Source organism: Gopherus flavomarginatus, chromosome 7, assembly GCF_025201925.1.
Source record: "Gopherus flavomarginatus isolate rGopFla2 chromosome 7, rGopFla2.mat.asm, whole genome shotgun sequence".
Taxonomy (NCBI): Eukaryota; Metazoa; Chordata; order Testudines; family Testudinidae; genus Gopherus; species Gopherus flavomarginatus.
Window position 1 is genome coordinate 116,323,967 of NC_066623.1, and position 23,215 is coordinate 116,347,181.

The following is a 23,215-nucleotide window of genomic DNA, read 5'->3' on the forward strand; positions in this document are numbered from 1 at the left end:
ATAACTATGTAGTGCCTTCTACAGCCAAGACATCTGAAGGTATTTACACAATAACCTAGTTCTAAACTAGATACAGAAAGAATACTGATTATTCCATCCCTGCTTCTATTATCTCAATCCAAAAATAAATCCAGCTATGCTCAGAAGGATTCTGCACGCTGAAAGAAATGCCTTTCATAACAGCCTGACATCCAATTCTCTTCTTGCTGGTATCTAACCCCTAAATCCTCATTTGTCTCCCACAAAAGAGTTACTGAAAACATCATTAAGAGGTCCCGCTCTGCAGAGACAGATACAGATAGTTGTATCATTACCAACAGGATCAACTTTATTCCAATAGGAAACTCAATTCAAGCCCCAGTCGGTTTGCCCAGTGCTAAACATCTGTAAACATGAACAGCACAAGGGAATGAGAATGACTGCCTGGACTAATAGTGAAGATCATGCCTCTAAGGGCTTGTCTACACTGGGTGGGAGGTCGATCTAAGATTTGCGTAGCTGAAGTTGAAGTATCTTAGTTCAATTTACCTGGCTGTTCTCACGGCAGCAAGTCGACGGCCGCGGCTCCCCCGTCGACTCCGCTTACTCCTCCTGCCGAGGTGGGGTACGGGCATCGATTCGGGGATTGATTTATCGCATCTAGACGAGACGCGATAAATCAATCCCCTATAGATGGATTATTACCCACTGATCCAGCGGGTAGTGTAGACATGGCCTAACTTCTGCATGTGCTGCTAACGTATTCAACCTGATAAAGTGAGAATCTTCTGCAGCACACTTTCAGCAGCACTATTCCATCTGACTCATCAGCAATAGAACCGTAAGAGGGCTGCTCTACCCACAAAAGGCACCAAGTATTCAAAATTACCGTGCCAAAACTAATATTTTGTGTCAAATTCCACTTCCGATCAGGGCAGAGAACGTGGTTTACATCTAGCTTAGAAAGCAGTTAGGATATTTACCAGACTAACTTTTGAATGAGTCATTTTTGAAGAGTATTGGCTTACGTCTGTCTGCACCAGACAATGCTCAGAAGTCAGGTGAAGAACAGCATGGTTTCTCATGTTTCTCATTCAGAGAAAACTTACAGAGAAACCCCAACTAAGAGAATAGATCTGTCTCCTCATTCCTGTCTTTCTTCAGCAAACTAATTACAATTTGCTCTGGTCTCAGGTTTGACAGATTTATGACTTTTCAGGCCCATGAGCTGGGTATAAATTACAACATAAGAAAGTGATGAATTATCAGTTGTCCCATAAGGTATTTTATAGACTTGCTCTTTTTGCAACTGTTCACTCCGTTAAACTAATTTACCATCTTGGTTAAGAGAAACCAAATTTCTTAGGCAAAAATCTTCCTATCCATCCCAATCCCCATTGCCCTATGGCTAATAAAGCCCCATTGTCTTTCTTTGTCCCTCAGCAGGAAGAAGAATCGTTCTCTCTCTCTCCATTGTTGCAGTGTATATGGAAAAACTGTCTACATATAATATTAAACTCTCTAAATTGGAATGCATTAATTTTTTATAAATCTAAGTAACTGTCATTCTGTTTTTAAACTGAAAACATTAAAAGGGCCTCTATGTATACGGTTCAGCGCTTCCATTTTTAGAAGCAAACAGCTCTCCCCAACCAGACAACCTAGTATGTGATGCAGTGTGATAGGAAGTCAGGTTAAGCACAATTAACCCTTTGGAGGCAGATGTTACCCATACAGAACAGCCGGCAGGGGGAAAAATCCTGAAGCAAGACTGTTAGAGGAGCTCGTCCCTTAGGTGCAGGAGTGGCATCAAAAGAAAATTATCTACAAACCAAGTGAGATACACTTGATACTGAACTAAGCAACAACATACAGGCTCAATGCAGGAGCAGCACAAATCGAGGTGAATTAATGCTCTGTGATCTGCTGACTGTTCACCTTATTGTTTCTTTGGTCATCTTCTGTTCACAATCCCATGCCTTTCTCCAGGCTCTGTCCCTTTCATGGCACAGTCTCCCGTGTACCAAATGACCTCACTCCCCTCCTCTTTCCTATCCCACTCTTCACCTCACTTCTTTAGGCTAGCATCCTACTACTAAGCTAGCATCTGTGAGCAAAGATACTACAGGGAAAGTTCCTTCTCAGATTCTCACTGCCATTTCCTCATGTGACACAAACAGTACGATAAAATCTAAAACATGAAATCCAAAAAGAGTGGGGCTAAGCAGCACGGACCACAGGCTCTATGTAAACAGCTTTGAGTTTAGCATTCTCAAAAAGAAAAAAAAGGATTGAATTTTTAGCGTGCCATGTACCCCTTTTATCTGTAATTTGGAAGAAAAACTAAAAATCTGATAAGAAAATGCAACAGACACAGTAAACAAGCAAGAAAAGTTGGACTAGTTTAAAACAAAGCCAAGAGTATCAATGGTTCATACAGTGCCGGGCAATAGAGGGAGCAAGCCGGCTCCGCTGGCAGGTTAACTCTAAAATATCGAGAGAAATCATAACCAGTACTGAATAGCGCCAGTCCTCCATGAACTTCTAATACATAAAACAAGTGGGTCACCAGCAATGAGCAGCACACTGAAGGACTGGATGAGAAGTCTCAAAGAAACCAGGGGAGGAACAAGAGACTCTCACAAAAAAACACTGATTAAAATTAAGCTTCTTAAGAAGAGATGCTTGGAACAACTTGAAAATCAAGTGAGGACAAGGGATATTTGAATCAAAGATTTCTACAGGGGAAGAAGTGCCAGATCCAATTTTGCTTATGATCACAAGATAAGAACAATCCCATCTTTGTTGAGAAATGTGATGGGATTCCCTCCAGAAACTTTTCTGAGCAGGAAGATAACTCCAGAACATCAGCTGTGTTGCTATCTGACATAGGAGACAAGGAACAATTTTTCATAAAGACAGAACAAAATGGATCTGCTTTTTAATGGTGGAAAAGTATAAAATACTCTCAAACTCGATCCCACATATGCAGATTGGGAGACGTGAACTAAACACTGTTCCAGCCCAGTCCCAAGAGAGGCTGCAGATCTCTCTGCTGCTTCCAGACATGCTGCATGTGCAGTATAATGGGACCCCCTTGGCATTGTACGTAATAGCCAGGAGGAGACTCTGCACGGCCTACGGATCCTGAGGAAGACACTGACTCGCCAGTATGGAGAGAAGTGTCCACAGCACTTCAGTGTACTGAACAAAACATAAAACTGACCAAGCAAAGCAGGTGCCAAAGTAGGATGGTAAACAGAGAATGAAGCAGGCTACTTCATTAACAGTGAGAATAATGATCAGTATAGATCAGCGGCTTCAGCCAGTGCTAAACATCCATTCTGCGTACTGAAGGAGGAATGGAAAATATATGGAACTCGGTTAATTAAAGACTATTATAATGCACATACACAAAGTAGCAGAAGTAAAGTTGTGTAGGCAGTTCCTGACTTGCTTGTGACTGTTTCACTTTGCAGCCTTAACATATTTTTATCTCCGTGTGTTTGTGTTTTGTTTTTTGAGGAGGTAAGGAATATAATACAAAGGCACTACTGTAGCAATATGGACAAGACTCAGCCTGGTGATACTGCTAGATGCAAACTATAGGGCAAATCTGAAAGATAAGCAATGGGAGAGCTATTTGGGAGGCTTTGATACAAAGAGAGATTTAGGGTGAAACTGGATATGAGCTTGCAATACAATACACAGGTAAGAAAGCCAATATGACACTGCTACATGTGCAGAGATATCACTTCACAGTTTTATTAATGGATGTAATGCATCATGGGAACTATAGACATGACATTTTTTCTGCGTCAACTCCAAGAAAAGTTCAGAGAACAAAACTGACCATTGTAGATCGCCTTTATGAACCTAACCAAAGCATTCAATACGGTCAGCAGAGCAGATCTATTTGCAGTACTAGAAAAGATAGGATGCCCACCAACCTTAAGTCTTATCCCTTCATTCCACAACATGAGAGAAACTCTCCAGTTTGACAGGTCCACTCTGGACAGCTTTGAGATGAAAAGCGGCGTGAAGCAACAATGTTTGTGCCCCTACGCTCTTTGGAATTTTCTTCTCACTACTCTTGAATTGTGCGTTTAAGGACATGAAAGATGGAGTGTATCTCCACACAAGATCAGATGGGAAACTCCTCAATCTGTCCCAACTTAAGTCAAAGACCAAAGTCAAAAAAGTGCTAATCAGGGAATTTCTATTCGCTGATGATGTTGCCCTCATAGCCCACAATGATGATCTACTACAAGAACTCATGGACTGCCTATCAAGTGCCCGTCAGGCGTTTCTTCTATCAGTAAGAAAATGGTTGTATTAGGACAGGGGTTCCACAAGATCCTTCACTTACTTTAAATGAAAGCCAGCCAGAAGTAGTTCAAAAGTTCAGCTATTTAGGGTCTATAGTGTCCACCAACCTCTCACTGGATGAAGAATTAAATGTTCGCACTGGAAAGGCTGCCACCCCACCTTTAATAGCCTAACTAAAATAGCATGGAATAACTCAGAGCTTGCCATCAAGACCAAAATGCTAGCGTACCAAGCCTGCATCCTCAGAACTCATGTATGGTGGAGAAACATGGACAACTTATGCTCATCAGGAGAAAATGTTAAACAGTTTCCACCTACATCATTTATGCCACATGCTCAACACCAAAAGGCAGGATAAAATCACTAACACAGAGGTTCTTCAAAGGGCAAATTTACCAAGTGTGACAGCCCTGCTAAAGCAAAGACGACTGCGCTGGCTGGGCCATCCGAGTAGGTTGGAAGATGAAAACATCCCCGTATAGCATGTCCTTGGGCAGCTAACAGAGATAACAAGAGCAACAGGACATCTCAAGCTTCACTATAAAGACTCATGTTAGCGAGATATGAAGGAATTTGGAACTGATCCTGACCAATGGGGAATCTTGATAAGTGATTGTACCAAGTGGCACCATCGTCTCCATCAGGGTAACAGAGTCCATGACAGGAGCTCGCTCCTACAGCTTGAAGAGAAAAGAGCCCACAGGAAGTAAGCAGCTCCCAAACAAAATAAATATATTTTCAATAACTGCCAGAGATCATGTACATCTCGGGTTGGACTATTCGGTCACATGAGACATTGCAAACCATCTACATCAGAGGCTGCAATTCCCGTCGTCTCTCACAGACGAAAAGATGCCAACACAAATGTATGTTTGGGATTTTGTCACTTTCAGTGCCATGGAAGCTTCGTGAGAGCCTGTTGGGAGAAGGAGGAGGAGACAATACCACAATTCCTATGTGGCTATCTGCTGTTGCAATATAAGGACCAATCAGTGTATTTTTGAGTATACACAGGAGCTATATCAGGAAATGACGGTAGCTGAGGCTACTAAGTTTTATTAACTACAATATAATTAGATTCCACAGGACAGATCAGGTATCAAAATGTGACACAGTGACACTAAACTTCACAAAGGGCAATTTAAATAAAATAAGGTTAGTCAAAAAGCTCTAAAATTAAAAGTAAAGGGAATAAAATCCTTGTCATGAAAATGGTAACAGAGTCTCAGAAGTTATGCGTATTGCTGCACAGCTTTTGGCAGCTGTAGCCTCTTCTGCAGGTGCAGAAGGAATATTTTCATTTTTTCAGTTTAGGGCTAGTGTACGCAGTGGGTAGTGCACACTACAGAGGTGTGAATTCTAAAGCACACATTAATTGGTCTATGTAGGCCCTGTTGATGCGCACTAAACGTTCTTTATGTGCTTTAATGCATCGCAGTCTCCTACATCTGACCTGCAGGGAGTTGATCGGAATAGTCAGCCTAAACTTCCCTTGCTCTGTTCATTCCATTACCCAAAGGTGTGCAGCCATGAGTAACCATAAACTTCCTTTCGCTCCATGGTGTTTATACACTTCACATACTTACAGATGGTTATCAGATTCCTTCTCTCCTTTTAGCCAGTCTGTATGATACTTGTCACTTGTCTTGTATGTCAGTCCCTTCAGCTCCTGTTGTTGGTCAGTTCTCTCCTGGTTGTTTTGTATTTATAGTTTTGAACTGATGTTCTTGTAGTGGTGGGTTGGGGGGAACCTGGGCCCGCCCTCTACTCCGGGTTCTGGCCCAGGGACCCTAATGGTAGCAATTGTTGGCAGCCAAACTTTCACTGCCAGAGTTGCTACATTTCCCTGGGCCACTTCTCCACAGCTCTCCTGCTTCTCTCGTTTTCACCCTTACCTTAGGGCTCCTTTAACGATAGTTTGAGGGTGTCTTCAGTAGCCAGCCCTTCAGCTGCACTTCCTGTCCTCTGGCTCCCTGGCTCTCCCCAGTCTGACTGGAGTGAGCCCTTTTTATAGTATCAACAGGGCCTTAATTAGAGTCAGGTGGTCACATTAAACTGAATGGCCTCACCTGACTCTTTGCAGGTTAATTAGAGTCAGGTGTTCTCATTAGTCTGGAGTAGCCCCTGCTCTGGTCAGTCAAGGAATAGAAAACTGTTAATCCAGTGGCCAGTATATCTGCCTTCTGCTATTCTGCTGTACCCAACTGGCCTGGGTCTATCACATATCTCTCCCCCCACACAACACCAAGGGGTTGGGCAGCTTGGGACGCCAGATAGTGTACGCGTGATAAGCCATTGCATTGCCATGGCGACTCCCTGCTCTGTGCAGAACTGGAAAGGTTGGAGGGATAAGAAACACCTGGTTACCCTTGTGTTCTTTTCCTTGTTCCGTTGCATCCATTGAAGAGGGGCATGGTCAGTCACAAGGATAAATCTGCGCCCCAGCAGGTTGTAACACAACGTTTCCATGACCTGTTTTACAGCGAGGCACTCTCTCTCTCTCTCTACTACTGCATATTTTTGTTCCCTCTGAAGGAGTTTCCTACTGAGGTAGAGAACTGGGTGTTCTTCCTCCCCAACCATCTGCGACAGGACGGCCCCTAACCCTACCTCGGATGCATCTCTCTGTAGGATAAAGTCCTTGTTGAAATCTAGGGCTAACAATACAGAGTTACTGCAGAGGGCAGTCCGTAAGTCCGCAAATGCCTTCGCTGCTGCATCGGACCATCTGACTGGATCAGGATCACGGGCCTTCACTAAGTCCGTTAGCACTTGTAGCAAATTGGGGGGATGAAATGCTGGTAATACCCCACCACCCCTAGAAATGCTCGGACCTGCTTCTTACAACTCAGCCGAGGCCAATTTTGGATGGCCTTTAACTTATTCAGTTGGAACTTTACCAGACCTTTTCCTACCATGTAGCCATGATATTTGGCCTCTGTGAACCCTACAGCGCACTTAACAGGGTTCGCAGTAAGGCCAGCTCGCCGGAAGGTATCAAGGACTGCCCCCACTTTTTCCAAGTGGGTCTCCCAGTCTGGAGTATGAATCACCACGTCATCCAAGTAGGCCGCAGCAAAACTGGTATGGGGGCGTAATAACTTGTCCGTGAGGCGCTGAAAGGTAGCTGGAGCCCTATGTAGTCCGAAAGGAAGGACTGTATATTGGAAGAGACCCTCTGGTGTAGAAAACGTCGTCTTTTCCTTTGCATCTTAGGCTAGGGGAATCTGCCAGTACCCCTTTGTCAAGTCTAAGGTCGTCAAGTACGGGCATTCCCCAGACGGTCCACTAGTTTGTCTATGCAGGGTATAGCGTAGGCATCAAACTGGGATCTCTCATTTAGTCGACGGAAGTCATTGCAGAACCTTGTGGTGCCATCAGGTTTGGGCACCAATACTACTGGGCTGGACCACTAACTGTGGGATTCTTCGATGACCCCCATCTCCAGCATTTTCCTGACTTTCGCTTTTATTTCCTCCCTTTTGAATGCTGGCACCCGGTAGGGCCTCAAAGTTACTCTGGCCCCAGGGTTTGTGATGATGTGGTGATATGTCCTGGTTGTGCAACCCGGCTCTGTCGAAAATATGTCTTGATATCGGGCACTCTCTCAGTTACCTCTTTCTTCTGGGCCGTCGTTAGATCAGGAGACACCCTCACCTGTTCAGGATTTTTGTTTCCTGGGTGCAGCTCTTCTCGAATCACTGTGCATGCCTCTCGCACATGCCATGGTTTCAAAAGGTTGACATGATATATCTGCTCTACTTTTTGATGTCCTGGTTGTCGCACCTTGTAATTTACTTTCCCTACGGGTTCAACTATTTCAAGGGTCCTTGCCACTGGGCCAACAGCTTACTTTCGGCCGTGAGTACCAGTACCGTTACTCGGTCACCAGTTTGAAACTGACAAAGCTTGGCTTGGCGGTTGTAGTAGGTTCTCTGGGCCTCTTGGGCCTTCTCTAGGTGTTCCCTCACTATGGGAGTGATCCAGTCTATCCGATCCCTCATCTATAGTACATGTTCTATTACGTTCTTCCCTCACTGGGTTCCTCCTCCCAAATTTCCTTGGCTATGTCCAGGATGCCTCGGGGGTTGCGTCCATACAACAGCTCAAAGGGGGAGAATCCGGTGGAAGCTTGGGGGACCTCACGGATGGCAAACATGAGGTACGGTAGTAGGTTGTCCCAATCTTTCCCATCCTTGCTTACCACCTTTCTTATCATGGCCTTGAGGGTCCGGTTAAATCTTTCCACCAGGCCATCGGTTTGTGGATGGTAAACCGAGGTCCGCAGCGTCTGGACATGGAGTAGAGAACACAAATCCTTCATCAACTTGGACATGAATGGTGTTCCCTGGTCTGTGAGGATTTCTTTTGGTAGCCCTACCCAGGCAAAGATTGCCACTAATTCTTTGGCAATGCTCTTTGAAGCTGTATTTCGTAAGGGGACAGCTTCTGGGTACCTGGTTGCATAGTCTAGGATGACAAGTACATACTGGTGGCCTTGGGTTGTTTTCTCTAGCGGCCCCATAAGATCCATGGTGATCCACTCGAATGGGACTTTGATGATTGGCAGAGGTACCAGAGGAGCTCTTAGATGTGGACGAGGGCTGTGCAGTTGACATTCAGGGCAAGAAACACAGTACCGCCGGACGTCTTCATGTACTCCCGGCCAGGAGAACCTGCGAAAGATTTGCGCCTGGGTTTTCTCCACTCCCAGGTGTCCTCCAAAAAGGTGACTGTGAGCGAGGCTTATTACTGCCTTCTGGTGTTTCCGGGGGACTAGGAGCTGGTGTACCCTGCATTTGAAGGACCCGGTATAGGCGATTCCTCTTGATCACAAAATAAGGCCCTGGCCCCCAGGCCTTTCCCTCTATGGGTACCCCATTAATCTCAGCCACCTCCTTCCTGGCGTTCTCGTACCTTGGGTCTTCCGCCTGGTCCCGTCCAAAAGTCTCTCTCTCTGGGCTTAACAGCCTGAACTCTGAGGGATCTCTGTCTGCCCTCTCGGCTGGCTCCGTGAGGTTGAGGATGGAAGTGATCTCTGACCCCTACTCTGTCTCAGGGACCTCCCCTTCAGTTGTCCGTGTATGTCTGCCTACACAGGTGACCCTCTGTCCTTGTATCAGGATTCGGGTACCCAAGGCCTTGGCCGCCCTTCTCTCTCTTTTGGTCTTCCTGCCCTTCCCCAGGACAGGGAATAGCTCCTGGGACATGTCCGCGAAAAATGGGAGGTGACATTCTGCCGCGGAAACCCCCTGAAGTTCGGGGAGCTCCTCTCCCTCCAATTCCTCCAGTGGGAGCAAGTTTCCAAACCCAGGGAAATCTCTACCTATGAGCACGGGGTATGGGAGGTTTGGGACTACCCCTGCTTTCACACCAGTGACATTTCCCTGAATTTCAATTTTTACTGGTATGATGGAGTAATAGCTAACAGTCCCATGGCCGGTTACTCCTGTCCGCTTGGCCTGCATTAACTGGCTGCGCTTCACAAATTTACCCAAAATCAGGGTGATAGCACTCCCCGAGTCTATGAGTGCCATGGTTTCTACCCCATTCAACTTCACCTGCCTTGTATATTTATGTGGGGTGAGAGTGACCCCTACAATATTGAGTACGCTGCATGGGTCTGCCCCGTTCCCCAAGTTACACTGTCTTGGCTCTATGATATTGGGGCACTGGGCAGCTATGTGCCCCAACTCCCCACACCCATAAAACCTATAATTGCTTCTAGTCATTCCCCTATCACCTGGGTTAGGGGATTTAGTCTCAGGGTTCTCCCTACTCAGGCCTTCCCCTTCCTTCCGGGTTCCCGACCGGTTTTTGACCTCCCTCTTCTTCCATCTAGGACTTCCTGGGGGTTTGGCCGCCTGACCCTCCATGGTTAGAGTCAAGTGTTTGTTTCGTGAGGGGCCTTCCTTGGGTAGTTGGGTTAATTCTCTGGCTGTTATCCCTCTTTCCACCAAGAGGGATCATTTCATCATAGGTGGACGGATCGTTCTGGCAGACCCATTTGTGGAGATCTGGCGGCAGTCCCCGCATGTAATGGTCCATGACTAAAGTCTCTAAAATCTCCTCTGGGCTGCATGCCTCAGGACATAACCACTTCCAAGCGAGGTGTATGAGGTCGAATAGGTGGGACCCTGGACGTTTGTTCTCCCTTATTTCCACTCCTGGAGCCTCTGGGCCCGTACCACTGCCGTCATCCCGGATTGTGCTAGGATCTCTGCCCTCAGCCGGGAATAGTCAGCAGCATCCTGAGTGGGCAGATCAAAGTAGGCCTTCTGGGCCTCTCCGCACAAGAAAGGGGCGAGAATGCTGGCCCACTGCTCCAGGGGCCACGCCTAACGCTCTGCAGGCCTTTCAAATGAGAGGAGATATGCTTCTATCATCGTCTGCCGTCATCTTTGGCAGACAACCGGTGACCCTCAGGGTTCGGGTCTCATTGGACCCCCGTGCTTGAGTGGTGAGGCTCTTCAGCTGGTCCACAACCTCGCGCAGGAGGGCTCGATCTTGGGTCACCTGGCTCATTAATAATTGGTTGGTTTCCCGCTGTAACCTCATGGACTCCTGTTGTGCCATCGACTGAGCCTGGGTTGCCTCCTGCTGGGCTGCTGTGGCTTGCACCGGCTTGCACCAGTGCTCTCACCACCTCCTCCATGGTGCTACAAACAACAACAACAAAAAAAAACCCACAACCAAAAACCCCTGTGCACTTTTTTGGTTTTTTTGTTTTTTAGTAAACACCTCTTTGTTCCGCCACGCTGTGAACAAACACTATCCCACTCCTTACACCAGTTGTGGCAGAGCTCTGACCTTGCTCCCTTGGGTCCTGCGCTTCTAGGCGATTTACACTAGCCTCAGTGGCTCACTGTGACCCTCCATGTAGCCCTTCTCTCTCTAGGGCCAGGGTTACCATCTACTGAGCCCTGCAAGGAGGCCTTCAAGGAGGCTCGTGAGAGAACTCTCACAGTCTCTGTTCAGCCTCCTCTCCTGACAGGGGCCTGACTTCCCCTCCCAGGAGATGTTCTTGTAGTGGTGGGTTGGGGGGAACCTGGGCCCGCCCTCTACTCCGGGTTCCGGCCCAGGGACCCTAATGGTAGCAGTTGTTGGCAGCCAACCTTTCACTGCCAGAGTTGCTACATTTCCCTGGGCCACTTCCCCACAGCTCTCCTGCTTCTCCTGTCTTCACCCTTACCTTAGGGCTCCTTTAACGATGGTCTGAGGGCGTTTTCAGTAACCAGTCCTTCAGCCACACTTCCTCTCCTCTGGCTCCGTGGCTCCTCTCTGTCTGACTGAAGTGAGCCCTTTTTATAGTATCAACAGGGCCTTAATTAGAGTCAGGTGGTCACATTAAACTGAATGGCCTCACCTGACTCTTTGCAGATTAATTAGAGTCAGGTGTTCTCATTAGCCTGGAGTAGCCCCTGCTCTGGTCAGTCAAGGAACAGAAAACTGTTAATCCAGTGGCCAGTATATCTGCCTTCTGCTATACCCAACTGGCCTGGGTCTATCACAGTAGCACAAAACACATTCTAAACATATTTCCGTAAAGCCTTATCGGAGGTACGGTCACAAACACTACAAGAGCCTTCATATCCCACTAGGCTGAAGTCTATCACCCTCTTTCATGTGCTCAAAATCTGTTTTTGAAGAAAACTGATTAATACATATTACAATTCTTCTTTATTTGGCAGATTAATATGGTAGGCTTCAGAGTAACTGCCTGCTTGAAAGGCCCAGACAGTTGCATTGAGACTGCAGCAAATCAAACACTTCGGGATGAACAGACTGTGGTCCAACACATCTACCTTTCACACCAAATGGCAAGTCCCCAAATCTCTGCCCAGCAGAACAGGCCAAGATTTGTTCCAGAGCTGTCTTTCTGCTTATATTTTCCTGAAGACATGTTTGCAATATTACCACAGGAGTGTGTGCACTGCAGAATCTGCCTCATGTGAGCACTGAAAGCTTACAGGAGAGGAAGACGGCAACACTCCTAGGTGACTATTGTTCCATGCTGCCTACTAGCCTTCAAGAAAACGCAGCCTCATCCATTTCAGATTTGGAAAGGCAGAGAGGAAGGGAGAGGGCAAGAACACACTATACATCCTAACTGCATGAGTCATTACAACTTCCCCTATGACCTATGAGAGTGAAGTACAGAGGCTGCTGCAATAAAGTTACAAAATAATGACGTGCAGCATGGATACAGGAAGAGCTTCTAATTACCCCTCCACATTTCTCACTATGCCTCGTTATTTGACTGTTTCAGTCCCTGTTAAGATCTTCATTTGCCGTAAGAGTTACTACAAACTTACTCAGCTTGTATCGTGGTACCTGGACGACACTGATTACTACAAAAACCACGTGACCAGCAGTCAAATCTGTGAGTATATGATGGTCGCATATCTGTTTATGGTGGCTTTTACCTCTGTATTCTAGGGATAACAGAAACATGGTGGACCAGTAGTCATGACGGAAGTACACGTACTGAAGGTATGTGCTGTTCAGGAAAGACAGAAATAAAGGCAGTATAGTAGCATTGTATATTAATGAGGTGGTAAACTAAAGAAATGAAGTGATGGAATGGATAAAACGGAATCTGTTCAGGTCAAAATCCCTTTGGAGAAGCTAATAGAGACCCATTGGGATAGTGTGTGGGGTAAGCCACAGACTCCTAGGAGCACTGGAATAGGTTATCTAGGGAGGTGGTGGAATCTCCTTCCTTAGAGGTTTTTAAGGTCAGGCTTGACAAAGCCCTGGCTGGGATGATATAGTTGGGGCTGGTCCTGCTTTGAGCAGGGGATTGGACTAGATACCTCCTGAGGTCCCTTCCAACCCTAATATTCTATGATCCGATATGGACAGTCACCAATAATATTTTCAATTAAATAAAAACTACCGGGAATAGTGTGATTATGGGAGTCTTTAATTTCCCAGATATAGATTAGAGGACAAGCATTACTAATAATGGTAGGGCCCAGATATTCTGGGTTTCTTCACCAAATAGTCACCAAACCAACAAGAGATGATGACGCTTTAGTTTTAGTATTGTCAGTACTGAGGAACTTCTAGAAGAACCGGTCATAAAGGACAACCTTGGTTCAAGTGATCACTAGCAAATTCTGTTTAAAATAAATGGAAGAATGAACAAAAACACCTTTGCAACTAGGGTCCTTAATTTCAAAAGGGCACACTTTAAAAAATTAAGGGTTAGGGTTAGGGAGATAGTGAGGGAAGTGGGCTGGACTGAAAAACTCAAGGATCTGAATGTGGAGGAGGCTTGGAATTACTTCAAATCAAAGTCTCAGACACTATCTGAAGCCTGCACTCTAAGCACAGGAAAAAAATCATAGGGAAGGATTGCAGACCAAACTGGATGAACAAGCATTTCAAACAGGTGATTAAGAAAAAGCAGAAAGCCTATTAGGAATTGAAGATGGGATGGATCGGCAAGGAAAGTTACCTCTTGGAAGTCAGAAAGTACAGGGAAAAAGTGAGAACTGCCAAAGCCAAATAAAATTGAACCTTGCAAAGAAAATTGAAACCAATAGCAAAAGGTTCTTCAGCCATATAAATAAAAAGGAAACAAGCAAAGAAGTAGGACTGCTAAGCACTGAGGATGGAGTGGAGAGTAAAGATAATCTAGGCAAGCCCCAACACCTAAACAAATACTTTGCCTCAGTTTTTAATAAGGGTACTGAAGAGCTTAGGAGGAGTGGCAGAGTGTCTAATGGAAATGAGGTTATAGACGTAGAAATTACCACATCCGAGGTGGAAGTCAAGCTCAAACAGCTTACTGGGAACAAAACAGGAGTCCCTGGATAATCTCCATCCAAGAATATTAAAGGAACTGGCAAATGAAATTGCAAGCCCAATAGCAAGGATTTTTAATGAATCCATAAATTCTGTGATCATATACTATGATCGGAGAATTGCTAATATAGTGCCTATTTTTAAGAAAGGGAAAAAAGGGATCCAGAAAACTACAGGCCCGATAGTTTGACTTCAATTGCATGTAAGGTCTTCGAACAAATTTTGAAAGAGACAGTAGTTAAGGACATAGAGGTAATTGGGATAAACTACAATATGGTTTACAAAAGGTAGATTGTGCCAGACCAACCTGATTTCTTCCTTTGAGAAGATAACTGATTTTATTTTAGACAAAGGAAATGCAGCAGATCTAATCTGGATTTCAATAAGGTATTTGACACAGTTCCATATAGGAAATTATTAGTTGAATTGGAGATGAGGAGAATTAATACTGAGAATTGAAGGGTGAATAAGGAACTGCACCTCTATCCCGCTATTACGCTACCCAATATAACACAAATTTGGATATAACGCAGTAAAGCAGCGCTCTGATGGAGTCAGGGCTGCACGCTCCAGTGGATCAAAGCAAGTTCAATAGAACGTGGTTTCACCTATAACATGGTACGATTTTTTGGCTCCTGAGGACAGCATTATATCAGGGTAGAGATGTGGTTAAAAGGGAGACTACAACAGGTCATACTGAAAGGTGAACTGTCAAGCTGGAGGGAGGTTACTAGTGGAGTTCCTCTAGGATTGGGCTTGGGAAAAAACTTATTTAACATTTTCATTACACCAAAAGTGGGAGTTTGCTAAACAAATATGTGGATGACACAAAGTTGTGAGGTACTGCCAATACGGTAAGAACCAGACTATCATACAAGAAGATCTGGATGATCTTGAAAACTGGAGTAGTAGAAACAGGACAGAATTTACTAGTGCAAAGGAGTAACAAGAATTTTTACTATAAGCTGGGGACATGTCAGTTGGAAGCAAAAGAGGAGGAGAAAGATCTGAGTGTAAAGGGTGGATCACAGAATACTATAAGCCATTATTGTGATGTGTCTGTGAAAAAGGCTAATGCAATCCTAAGATTCATTTCCAATAGAGACAGGAAGTGTTATTACCATTACACAAAGCACTGGTGAGATCTCATCCTGAATACCCATGCGCAATTCTGGTCTCCCATGCTTAGAGCAGATCATTTCAAACTGCAACAGGTGCAGAGAAGGACTACTAAAATGATCAGAGGAATGGAGAACTTGCCATACGAGGGGAGACTCAAAGAGCTTAGCCTGTTTAGCCAAACCAAATGAAGGCTATGGGGAAATACGATTGCTCTCTATATATACATTGGAGGGATAAACACCATGGAGAGAGGGGAGTTATTTAAGTTCAGCATCAATGATGGCACAGGAACAAATGGATATAAACTGGCCCTCAACAAGTTTAGACTTGAAATTAGATGACAGTTTTTAAGCATTAGAAGAGTGAAGATATGGAACAGCCTCCCATCGAAAGGAGTGGGGGCAAAAAACCTAATTGGTTTCAAGACTGAACTTGATAAAAGCAGGAAAGAATCCTTCGGCACCTTACAGATTAACAGACATTTTGGAGCATGAGCTTTCGTGGGTGAATACCCACTTCGTCAGATGCATGCAGTGGAAATTTCCAGGGGCAGTATATATATGCAAGCAAGCTAGAGATAACGAGGTTAGTTCAGTCAGGGAGGAGGAGGCCATGTTCCAGCAGTTGAGGTGTGAAAACCAAGGGAGGAGAAACTGGTTTTGTAGTCACCAAGCCATTCACAGTCTTTATTTAATTCTGAGCTGATGGCGTCAAATTTGCAGATGAACTGAAGCTCAGCAGTTTCTCTTTGAAGTCTAGTCCTGAAGTTTTTTTGCTGCAGGATGGCCACCTTAAGGTCTGCTATAGTGTGGCCAGGGAGGTTGAAGTGTTCTCCTACAGGTTTTTGTATATTGCCATTCCTAATATCTGATTTGTGTCCATTTATCCTTTTCCGTAGCGACTGTCCAGTTTGGCCGATGTACATAGCAGAGGGGCATTGCTGGCATAGGATGGTGTATATTACATTGGTGGACGTGCAGGTGAATGAACCGGTGATGGTGTGGCTGATCTGGTTAGGTCCTGTGATGGTGTGGCTGGTGTAGATATGTGGGCAGAGTTGGCATCGAGGTTTGTTGCATAGGTTGGTTCTTTCACACCTCAACTGCTAGAACAGGGCCTCATCCTCCCTGACTGAACTAACCTCATTATCTCTAGTTTGCTAGCATATATATACCTGCCCCTGGAAATTTCCACTACATGCATCTGACGAAGTGGATATTCATCCATAAAAGCTCATGCTCCAAAACGTCTTGTTAGCCTATAAAGTGCCACAGGATTCTTTGCTGCTTCTACAGATCCAGACTAACACGGCTACCCCTCTGATACTTGAGCTTGATAAGTTTACGGAAGGGATGGTGTGATGAGACTGCCTACAATGGCATGTGACCCATCTGTGACTGCTACTAACAAATGTCTCCAAGGCTGGAGATGGGACACTAGATGGGGAGGGTTCTGAGTTCCTATAGCATAAAGAATTCTTTCCCAGGTGACTGGCCGGTGGGTCTTGCTGACATGCTCAGGGTCTAGCTGACTGCCATATTTGGGATTGGGAAAGATCAGTTCCCCAGTGTCAGATTGGCAGAGACCCTGAGGGTTTTTCGCCTTCCTCTGCAGCAAGGGGCACAGGTCACTCGCTGGTCTAAACTAGAGTAAATGGTGAATTCTCTGTAACTGGAAGTCTTTAAATAGTCATTACCTGAGAACTTCAATAACTCAGCTAGAGGTTATGGGTCTATTGCAGGAGTGGGTGGGTGAAGTTCTGTGGTCTATGAAGTGCAGAAGGTTAGATCGGATGATCATGATGGTCCCTTCTGGCCTTAAAGGCTATGAGTCTATACATGTGAGAGATTGCAGCAGTAACCAGGGACTTACATTCAAACATTACGTGCATCTGACAGATATGATAATCTTCACTTTCCATGATAAGCCCACTCAAGAGCTGAACACCTCTCTTTATTTGCTCATCTTTCATCAAAAAGTGAGGAGGAGGAAGTTTGTTTTAATAGAGAGAGGTCCAGGTTTGACTTCTTATTTACTCTAGAAGCTCCCACTATCACAATTACAAGGATGTTTTCTTTATATCTCAATTACACCTCACAAGTTTCATATATCCTCTTTACCAAGGGAATTGTCCCATACTAATAGTCTGATTCAAGATAAACCTGGTTCCTAATAAAAGATCCACCTGAGAGAGTGATGTATCTCACACAGGAGTGCCCTTTCGTAATGAAGATTTTTGCTGATACCAAATGGACAGACCTTTTAAAAAAGGTCCATTCCATCTGCTCTCCGTAGAAGTTTCACTCCATTGCTATTGAAGTTATTCACACTTTCCTTCCAGGCTACAGCCTTTCAGTGACCTTGTATAAGACATAAAGGGGATACACAACGTGCAGCCTCCTGAGATACCATTCAGTAAAATTTTACAAGGAAAGAAATTACAGCTAGTTGGTTTTTCAATCCATTCATGCATTTATGTGCTGAAATGTACACTGAGTCATTAGGATTGCATTCAACACACTCACACACTTTACAGCACTTAGGAGGAAAGCCATTTTAATTCTGTCAGTTGCCAAAACTTAAATTCCTGAAAGCAAAAGCTTTACGGAGAAAGGAACAAAGCAAATTTTAATGGAAAAAATTGTTAGCCTGTTTCCAAATTAAGGAAAAACAAAGGAAACCCTCATACAGCATTCAACAACTAAAACCTCCAGGAAAGGAAATAGCTAATCTATGCTCTTAAACAGAGCTAATGCTAAAGTTCGCCCACTGACCGAAGACAGCATCTTATTCATCAAATCCAAACATATCAAATTAACAGAAGTATGGAGTGCTGCTCTTCAGCTGTTGCACCTCTTAGCAGATATTGTTCTGGTGCTTGAGACATTTACCTTATGATATGGGACCTCACCAGCTATCCAGGCCTTTGTCACCTGCAGATTGGATGCAGCAATAAACTCCATTTTCTGCTACCCCTGAACACCACTCTGAAATTTCACTTCATGTGCAAATCGGCTGCCTGCTAGCTTAGTTGTTTCTCATATTAAACCTGCACAAATTCAAGCTGTTGGGCTTTGTGGTATAAAACTCTATATGACTGGCATTCCAGCTATCGAAGACACTGTGCCCCCATATTCCATGAACAGAGCTCAGGCTCTGACTAACTGCCTCTAAAGACGTGTCTGGGAGCCAGACACAGAACCTTCACAGTGAAAGAAACCTGACTTACGTGCATCCTTTATTGGTCCAAAAGTCAGAGGTGTTTTTTTTTTTAACCTTTAGCCATATAGCAAGGACCATGTATTTACTCAGCCTCTCCCCTGAAGGTATGGTACAAAGGGCAAAGTTCCTTTTACTGGTCTGTTAATGAGATCTCTTGGCTCTGTTTTAATCCAGTGGTTTTCAATAATAATAATCCATATGCACCAAGAGCTAACAATCAGCACATTTTATAGACTGAATACATAAAAAACTTAATTCAAATATTAAAACCACAAAATGTTTATTACATTTTCATTGTAATATCATGGCACTTGCCTTGCCTGGTAGTGCCTGGCTGTATTTCTAAAGAAGCTGCCATTAACAAAGCTAGCTCATTATGCCTATGCAGAAAGTAATCAAGGTCAGCACAGTTCTGATAATAGATAAACTGTTGCTGCCCAGCCAGATGTCCATTCACCCCACCCTTCCGTGTGTTTGTATTACTGTAGCTCTAGCAGACCTAGCCATGGACCAGGAGCCTGTTGCACTAGGCAGTGTAGAAACATGGAACAAAAGGTCATCCCTCCAACAGGGCACTTATAATTAGAGCTCCGTGTCTGTCACGGATTCCGGGACTTTTTGCAACCTTCATTTCTGCAATGGCCGGTATGGCTGACGCTAGGGCTGCTCAGGCAGCCGTGGGGAAAGCCACACCGGCCGCTGCTGGAATGGCTCTGCAGCCAGCTGCTCGGGCGGCCCCACAGCCAGGCGCATTGGCCGCTGCTTGGGTAGCCGGCCCCGGGGCTGCTGGGTGTGGCTGCTCCCCGGACTACCTGCAGCTCAGTGGTCCCGGGGGCAGCTGGAACACTGCCAGGTGGGCAGCCCTGGACAGCTGGCCCTGGAGACCGTCTCAGCAGCAGCGGGTGGGAAGCCCTGGGGGCAGCCAGAGCAGCCGCTGCTCATGGCCCCTGGCAGCTGGTGCTGCTGGCCCCCCCAGATCCCCTCCAACAGCAGCCCCCCGGTGCCCCTCCACATCCCCCCCAGAGCAGCACCTCCTACCCCACAGCTAAGATTTAATCAGGGGTATATAGTACAAGTCATGGACAGGTAATGGGCTGTGAATTTTTGTTTACTGCAGGGTGGATAAAAATCAATTATTTAAAAAAAAAATTTTTTAATCAGATTTTTCATTTAAATCAGATTTTTTTTTTATAAAATGCTTTTTGAGGAAAAAACCTATCTAAAGATAGTTTTAATTACGATACATTTTAGCTCAAAGATCTCTCACCATGGAATGGGGATTACAAATTTTAATTCTATAGTATGAGACAATATATTCATGTCATGTTTAAGAAAAGTTTTGTAAATGAGTTCCAACAGTTCATGGATTAGGGACCCAATTTTAAGGGGTTCCACAGGCTTCTGTACAGATTATTTAGGTGAATCTTTCTATCTACCCAGTCGGAGTCAGTGCTCAGTCTAGAAGATACCATCAGAGATGCTTAGTTTTGCAGTTTTCAAACTGTAGATTTGTCTCTCCAGAGGTAACATGCTTGTTAACAGCAAAACTGTTTTTAAATGAATAATATAGAGAGAGGTGCGATAACAGATCTCAACCTTATTGTCCCTCTGCAAATTTGTGTACAAAGAGTCAATCCCTGATCTCTCTCTAAAAGTGCAAAAGTTTCAAAAAGTTCAATGACTAGAGGAGGAGAGGTGGGGCAGGGGGCAGGGCAAGGGTGTTTGGTTTTGTGAGAGTAGAAAGTTGGCAGCCCTAGACAAACCCAGTGAAGGAATCCTAGTAGTACACTGACCACTGCACAGCTTCATCTGATTTGTACCATGTCTAGCAGAAATACTATCAAGTCTTGGAATGGAACTGACAACTTGCCTTTAATATCTATGCAAGTGCCCCCCAGCACACTAGCTAAGGATCTCCAATCAGCTATTGCAAATACCAGATTGTCCCAGATAGTGTCCAGATTGCACTATAGACTTCAGCCTCAGTATCAAAGCTGGAGATGTAATCATCTGTACCTCTTTCAGGATCAGTCATTACCGCCTCCAAAACCTTCCCAACCTCTCACTCGTTAGGGAAATGGACTGAGCAGACTTATCTGCAATGTTGCCTCTAATTTTTTCCATCCATGTACAGAATGAATTTTGTTGTGCGCACCAATATGGAGGTATGTGCGGCTGTGTGCCACCAGTAGAAACAAACAACCTAGATATAATATAGATTTTTAAAAAGTTACCATGGGGATAAATACTGCAGCCAGGACAGGTTGGGCATTTTAAAACTCACTACTCAAAGAATTAAATGTAAGCGTAAGAGAAATAAAAATTATGAAATAGAGAGAGAGAGAGAGAGAGAGAGAACGTAGGGCTGGAAGGAACTTCAAGGTCATCAACTCCCTGCACCGTGTCTGTCTGAGCCCTGGTCTAAACTGGAGGCGGGAGGGGGGGGGACGAGAAAGGGGGAGAGGAGAGAGAATTGAACTAAGTTACGCAACTTGAGCTCTGTGAATAACGTAGCTGAAGTCAACGTACATAGATCAACTTACCATGGTGTCTTTACCACAGTGAGTTAACTGCTGCCACTCCTCCATCAACTCTGCTTGCGCCTCTTGCAGCGCTGGAGTACAGGAGCTGCGATAAATCGAACCCCACTGGATTGATCACTGCCTGCCAATCCGGCGGGTAGTGAAGACATAGCCTACATTTATTTAGCGTATCCCTGGCAGGAGTTTGTCCAAACTGTTTTTAAAAAACTTCCAATGACAAGGATTCCACAACTTCCCTTGAAAGCCTGTTCTAGAGTTTAATTATCCTTACTGTCAAAAGTTTTTCCAAATAGCCAACATAAGTCTCCATTCTTGCAGATTAAACTAATTACTTCTAGCCCCACTTTCCGTGGTTATGGAGAACAACTGATCGCTCTCCTCTTTACAACAGCCCTTAATGTATTTGCCGACTGATAAGTCCATTCCCCCCCCCCCCATTTTCTTTTGTTCAAGACTAAACACCCAGTTTTCTTAACCTTTCCTCAAAGGTCAGGTTTTTTCAACCTTTTTATCATTATTGTTATTCTCCTCTAGTCTCTCTCTAATTTGTCCATATCTTTCCTGAAGTATGGTGCTCAGAATTGGACACAGTACTCCAGCTGAGTCATGTCTTACAGAAGATATCTGTTAAAACACTCCAGAGTGACATTAGATTTTTTCATACCTGCATCACATTATTTACTCGTATTCAGTGTGAGCCACTATAACCCCAGTTCCTTTTCAGCACTACCACCACCAAGCCAGTTATCCCCATTTTGTAGTTGCGCATTTGAGTTTCCATTCCCACGTGAAGTATTTTGCACTTCTCTTTATTTAATTTAATCTTGTTGATTTCAGGCCAATTCTCCAATTTGTCAAGGTCCTTTTGAATTCTAGTCCCGTCCTCCAAGGTGCATACAACCTTTCCCAGCTTGATGCCCTCTGCAGATTTTATAAGCACGTTCTCTACTCCGTTATTCAAGTAGTTAATGAAAATATTGTATAGTACCAGACCTCGGACTGGCCTTCGTTAGACTCCACTACATAAACCCTCTCAGTTTCATAGTGAATAATTCATAAGTACTCCGAGTATGGTCTTTCAACCAGTTGTGCACCCACCTTATGGTAATTTCATCTAGATTGCATTTCCCTAGTTTGCATATGAGAATGTCGTGTGGGACTGTATCAAAAGCCTTACTAAAATCAAGATATATCACATCTAGTGCTTCCCCTGTAGCCTCTAAGCTGGTAACCCTATCAAAGAAGGAAATTAGGTTGGTGTGGCATGGTGTGTTCTTGACAAATCCAGGCTTGCTATCCCTCCATGTGCTTACAAATTGATTGCCAGATATCAAAGTTAGGCTAACTGGTGAATAATTCCACAGTCCTCTTTAAAAGCAGCAAAGAGTCCTGAGGCACCTTATAGACTAACAGACGTTTTGGAGCATGAGCTTTCATGGGTGAATACCCACTTCGTCAGATGCACGTCACGCATGCTCCAAAACATCTGTTAGTCTATAAGGTGCCACAGGACTCTTTGCTGCTTTTACAGATCCAGACTAACACGGCTACCCCTCTGATACTTAAAAAGTCTGCGGACAATACCAAGTAGGTACTAAGTTTGCCCTTCTTCGGTCTTCTGGGAGCTCATCCATTCTCCAGAAGTTCTCAAAAATAATCGCTAATGGCTCCAAGATTGCTTCAGCTACTTCCTTAAGTACCCTAGAATGAATTTCATCAGGCCCTGCTGACTTGAATATATCTAGTTTATCTAACTATTCTTTAACCTGTTGTATCTGGTTGCCATTATCCTTTCCAGTGACGACTGAAGACATATGAAATTTTACTGAATGAAAAACAGAAGGCTCGAGCTCAGCCTTAGTAAGATGGAGGTGATTTGGGAAGGAAGAAGGAAACACTTCAGGGACCAGGCAGAGACCACAACCGTGACTGAAAGGGTCGCCCCTTTGATCCATAGACACAGGAAGTAGAAGTGCAGGCAGGTGCTGGATCACCCCCAGGTTTTATGCAGGGCCACTGGCCCTGCAACCAAGAATCCACTCTCCAGCTTGGGTCATGGGGGCTACGGGCTCCACACCCGGGGCCCTGCTCCCAGGACTGCACTCCCTTGTCCTGCGCCCAGGGCTCAGGTCCTGGCTACCAGCCCCATTCCCTGGCCGCTGGCCCTGTGCCCACATCCAGGGCTCCATGTCTGGCCCCACCCCCCA

The 23,215-nt window shown here is 44.9% G+C and overlaps 1 protein-coding gene across 15 annotated transcripts in view; it reads right to left on the reverse strand.

Moving 5' to 3' along the window:
- Window positions 1-23,215, reverse strand: part of PTPRF (protein tyrosine phosphatase receptor type F) — a 628,470-nt gene that overhangs the window by 386,932 nt on the left and 218,323 nt on the right. The gene's annotated exons all lie outside the window — the stretch shown is intronic.